Here is a 5967-nt window from a genome sequence, read left to right on the forward strand (position 1 = left end):
ATAAGGGTGTATTACAGTGGTGCAAAAATAGCATAAAAAGCCTAAAAAGGTATAATACTAATGTCCTGACACTATGGATGTTAGACTAGTAAAGCATATGACAACTTATTATGACAACTACTTGGCGCAACTGCTCTGATTTCTGCTGCTAATAAATTTAATTAATTTGACCCTCATGGAAAAATGTTCCAGGATCTGATTCAATTTTCTCTTTATAAAAGGGTGAGTGTGGGGAGTCTGTAGGCCAAGATGTGTTCTGAGAAATAGTCCTGACATCAGGGAGGCTGCCAAAACATCTCCAGCAACATTAAAGAAGCTGCAGGAAATTCTGACATGTACTGATTACTCTCTGCATGTGACAACAATCTCTCATATATTCATATGTCTGGACTATGGGGTAGGGAGACTACACAGAGAAGCCCTTCCTCACAAAAAAAAATATATATATGTATATACAGTATATCCATGCTCAACTACATTACTCCAAACCTTGGTGGTTAGTAGCATCACACCTTAAAGCTGCTTTTCTTCAGCCAGATCTGGGCTTTTATTCATATTTTCACCAGCAGCAATATTCGTGTCAGGTTTGTGGTGGATCCAAAGACTTTGCTGTGAACACTGGCCATAAAGTGGGGAAAATTCAGCTCAGATGGGAGTCCAGTGTGTTTGAGAGCACCATGCACACACACAAATTCATAGCAGAGAGCAATATAGTGTAGTCTGTTCACCAGTCTGCATGTTTTTGTTTTTTTTTGTACTTTATACTGTAGGAGGAAGCAGAAGAACCTGGAAAGAAGTGGAGAAGAAAGGAAGGAAGCATTGATCATAACCTGGGTTCTGGAGCTGTGAGGTGGCAATTCTACTTCTTGCACCACAGTGCCATCTGCTTCAGTATGAAATTTCCAGCTAAATTTTAAGGTAATCTTGTTTGATCATACGGTGAATGTAAATAAACCTTTTCTATCCACTAATCAGCTTTCAGGGGTAACATTGCCAGCTCACAGATCCAGGGTCTGTGGTTCGATCCTGAGCTTGAGTAACTGTCTGTATGTCGTTTCCCTACTGTGTAAAAACTGTGGTGGATTAGCAGATTGGCTATTCTACATTGCAAATGTGTGTGTGTGTGTGTGTGTGTGTGTGTGTGTGTGTGTGTGTGTGTGTGTGTGTGTGTGTGTGTGTGTGTGTGTGTGTGTGTGTGTGTGTGTGTGTGTGTAAAACAATGGTGTTTTTCCGAAGAACCGCTATCTAATCATGGATGAATTTACGCTTTATGTTTTTTCTTTGACAATTTTCCACATTACTGTAGGTTAAAGTGGTTTTCTTATCGCTGCCTCTTTAGTCTTTTAACCATTTCTTTAACAGTTTATTGCATGTCTACAGTCAAACTTGATGTATCCAGAAAAAGCTCTATAGATTTCCTACAAGAAAGCGTTGAAAAATCCAGGACAAGCAGATGCTACCTAGTGACTTTATGTATTTTTGTGTATTTTTAGACATCTGCACTGCGTGAAATACAGAGAATACAGACCATCATCTTTATATCAGATAATATATCTGCACAGGAAAAATAGGGAGCTAAAATTCAAAATGTGAGTCGCCACACATTTATATTCAGTACATCTTCTATAAGCTGTTCCTTGTCAGATTTAAGATCAGACCTTCGCAGTTCTAATTGAATACATTAAAAGGAACGGGGAGTATTTCCTGTAAGGCTGAAAAGATTCCGTGATCTATGTGTCCCCAATAAACCAGTTATTAATACTTAATGGACTGCTACCCAGCTAGATTGCATATTATACAAAGCAGCCATGTAAAAAGATCCCATCTTTCACTTTCTCTGCCTTCTTTATCAACTCTTAGCCTGTTTGTATTATACCTTCCTTTTCCTGTCCCAGTTGCTTTTGCTCACTGTGTGTCTTTGTGTGTATTTGTCTCCTACTGAGACCTAAAAAAAAAAAAAAAAGCTTGTGGAAATTCTGACAAATCCTCACCAGTATTAAACCCCATCTCTCTCTCGAGATTAGATTATAGAGTTCTGGAAGGAGAACATTTCTGAACAGCATGGTAGCTCCCACACCTCAGCAGGGAGTAAGAAACATGCAGGGAACAGAAGGTGATATCTATAGTACACATGACAGCCTGATTCAGAGTGGATTGCAGACAAGCTTCATTAAACCTAATTGACAGCCATATTAATCAAAGGTGAAAAATATATAACAGTGTTCATCCTCAATATGAAAGAATTCCAGCAAATTTGCATTTTCGAATATGATCAGATGAAAGAGGAGGCCTCCAGGGAATTGGGGGTAGCTGTTTCACTGTGCACACTTCAAACCCAAATCACACCTTTGGCAGCTCAAACAGAAAACTGATTAAAAACGAAATGATTGTGGAGTACTAAGAAGGTGAAGTGCTTTAATGTGATTTTTAAATGATAAAAATAGCTGCCTTGAAATGAATATGTAGTGCACTCAGAGACTGAAAAGAAGCACGAGAAGCTCAACGGAGATGAAAACAACTAAGCGAAACATCACACTTCGCTATACATCTATAAAACCTCTGGCACATATGCTGTTTACACAGAAGTAGTGCGGGGTAGATAAAGTGGATGGGTTTTTAGGATACACACCGTGAAAGCATAGAAACTCCTATAGAGACAACTTGGACTGGACTTAATGAGCTGTTACAGGCATAATGAGCTTGTTGGTCCCCTACCATAGAGTTGCAGCATCTGTTCTTAACTTTTTTCTAAACTTGCTATACAAAGTTCCCATTAATGTCTTGAAATCTGTTAGTTACTTTGTAAATAATTACCCACTAATATGATTAAGCAGAATATTTGAAATTCAATTGAGTTAATTGAACAAGTGTTTTAGGAAATTTATTTCTGTGGATATAATGAAATAAAGAAAATTAGAATTATTAACTATTACTAAAAGCTAAAATGTCAATAAATAAATAAAAACATTTTTGCTGATCAAATGATTATTAAATGAAATATTTGTTACTAAACCATAAAATCAAGGAGAAATAAAGGAAGACAAAGAGGATTTCAATGAGGAAGAAGCAGAACCAGAAATGCTATACTAATGCTAATGCAAATTCTAAGTTTTTCACTTAAGTATAAATATTACATTAATATTTACACAGTGAACGTTCCACATATTTGGGTTATACGCAGGTACTTAAATAAATTAAATAAAAATCTTTAAACATAAACAATTACAACATTCCAGCCTAAAATAAGGGGGTAAAAAAACAGGTACTGAATAAACAGATCACATTTTCATGTTAAATACAATGTAAAATAACAGAAAAGAAAAAAGATTGATGCCATGAAATTGTAATATGGCCTCAGGATATAAAGTAAACAGTATATTATTTTAATTTTTTTTTTTACTTTTTGTTTGATTAATTAGGATTTTTTTTTTCATTCATTTAATGTTCCAACGTTGTCTGTTACCTTTTAAAAAACTGTTTATTAACATTTTAATAGGTGGAGAATGTTAATTAATAACTATTTTTACAGTAAATGGGATTCTGGGGAATCTAAAGCCTGTTCTGGATTTTTGGATGGCTTAAAAAAAGCCAGCTTCTACTCTCATATGTTGATGCCTTAAAATTCTGTAAAAAAAAAAAAAAAAAAAAAAAAAAAAAAAAAGTGCAAATAGTTTTGATATTTCTGTGCATAGATAGTAAAGCCTAAAGATTTAATCTGACAGCTGTAAGAAGGAAAAAAGAAACGTACAGGTATGAAGTGAGCTGTATAGAATGAACTTTGATATGCATTGAAAATTTATGATTAAAAAAGACAGCACATAGAGGAAAGGATTGTGTATCTTACCTTCACATTGACATTTCTAATACACCACCTGTCAAAGGTTTGAGATCACCTACAGATTTAACAGATGCTGTTTTACCCCAGATAAATCTATGTTACAGAATACGAACATAAAAGTTTAAAAGAGAGAAAAAGAAAAGTTGTGTTTACATTTTTAAAAAATCAAATGTATTAATTTTTAATAAAACATCAAATGTTTTTCTAGTAAATTATTTAATTATCTTTTTTATTTTTAATTCAACATTAAAAAAATAAATAAAACAAACATACCAAGAAGCATCTGAATATTTAAAGCATTTTAATTATGCTGTTATGCATTTTAATTATGCTGTTATGCATTTTAATTATGCTGTTATGCATTTTAATTATGCTGTATTAATTAATTAATTGGTAGGTTGATTGGCATCTCTGGAAAATTGTCCGTAGTGTGTGATTGTGTGAGTGAATGAGTGTGTGTGTGTGTGTGTGTGTGTGTGTGTGTGTGTGTGTGTGTGTGTGTGTGTGTGTGTGTGTGTGTGTGTGTGTGTGCCCTGTGATGGGTTGGCACTCCGTCCAGGGTGTATCCTGCCTTGATGCCCGATGACACCTGAGATATGCACAGTGACCCGAGTAGTTCGGATAAGCTGTAGAAAATGAGTGAGTGAGTGAGTGTATTAATTAAGCAATATAATTATGCTAAAGATATGGTAGCCTAGTGGTTAAGGTGTTGGGCTACCAATCGGAAGGTTGTGAGTTCGATTCCTGCATCCATCACCTAGGCCCCTGAGCAACGCCAGGGGCCTAGGTGATGATAAAATGTAAGTTGCTCTGGATAAGGGAAAGATATGAAAGATAAAATGTAAGTTGCTCTGGATAAGGGTGTCATGTAAATGATAAAAAGTTATGCATTTTCATTCATTTTATTGCCAGAAATTAGCGTGTGAATGGCAAAGAAGTAGGGTTTGGGTAAAGAGGTAGGGAATATAGGAGAAGAATATTGTATACATCCTCAAAGAAATGGACTTAGCCTCAGCCTGAAAAAAAAATGCATCATCTAATTTAATTCTGCCAAGGTCACAGCACGCTCAGCATATAAAGATATTCATAAGCATGAAAGATTTTTTTCTCATGGATATGCCTTGATGAGTAATTTTTTTTAAATAAAAAATAAGAGAGAGACTGGTGTAGGAGAATATTCTGTATGCATCTGAATTGGAAACAGTGTGCTGAAGCCAGTGGCAGAGGATCGGAAGAAGTTTAAATCATAATGCTAATGGAGGTAGAGTTCTTTATTTCTAAAAAAAACAGGAGCACAGCTATGACAGCTTTAGAAATAACAGCTTATGCATAAACAAACCAGTCAGACTTCGACTTTTTATTATGTCATTATATACTTCTTACACACACACACACACACACACACACACACACACACACACACACACACACACACACACACACATCGCTCAGTACATTCATTGGCAAGATGTTTTTAAATTGGTTTTTGTGTCATTCATTTTGAATCTACCTTTTTTCAGTATAATGAGATGCATAAACTACGATCATTAGACCCACATCCATTATTATGTGTGATGAGAAGATAGATTGGATTTAAGGAAGAAAGCCATATAATTCAATTCAATTTATTTGTATAGCCCTTTTAACAATTACGATTGTCTTAAAGCAGCTTTATATAAAAAGGGGCATAGAAGCCTTTATTATTGCCACATATACATTACAGCACAGTGGAATTCTTTTCTTCACATATCCCACCTGAGGAGGTTGGGGTCGGAGTGCAGGGGCAGCTATGATACAGCACCCCTGGAGCAGGGAGGGTTGAGGGCCCAACAGTGGGAGCTTGGCAGTGCTGGGGCTTTAACCTTGATCCTTCAATCAACAACCCAGATCCTTTACTTGAGCCACCACTGCCCCATATATAAGTGCAGAAACAATAAAAAATGTTTATTGTTAATTAAATTATTATGTCTAACATTTATCCCTAATGAGCAAGTAGTGACGGTGGCAAGGAAAATCACCCTGAGATGATTTGAGAAAGAAACCTTGAGAGGAACCAGACTCAGAAGTGAACCTCATCCTCATTTGGGTGAACACCACTTTAGTAGTTATGTGCAAAATGTCTCAAGCTA

The sequence above is a fragment of the Tachysurus fulvidraco genome, chromosome 1 (genome assembly GCF_022655615.1).
Source record: "Tachysurus fulvidraco isolate hzauxx_2018 chromosome 1, HZAU_PFXX_2.0, whole genome shotgun sequence".
In the NCBI taxonomy this organism is placed as follows: Eukaryota; Metazoa; Chordata; class Actinopteri; order Siluriformes; family Bagridae; genus Tachysurus; species Tachysurus fulvidraco.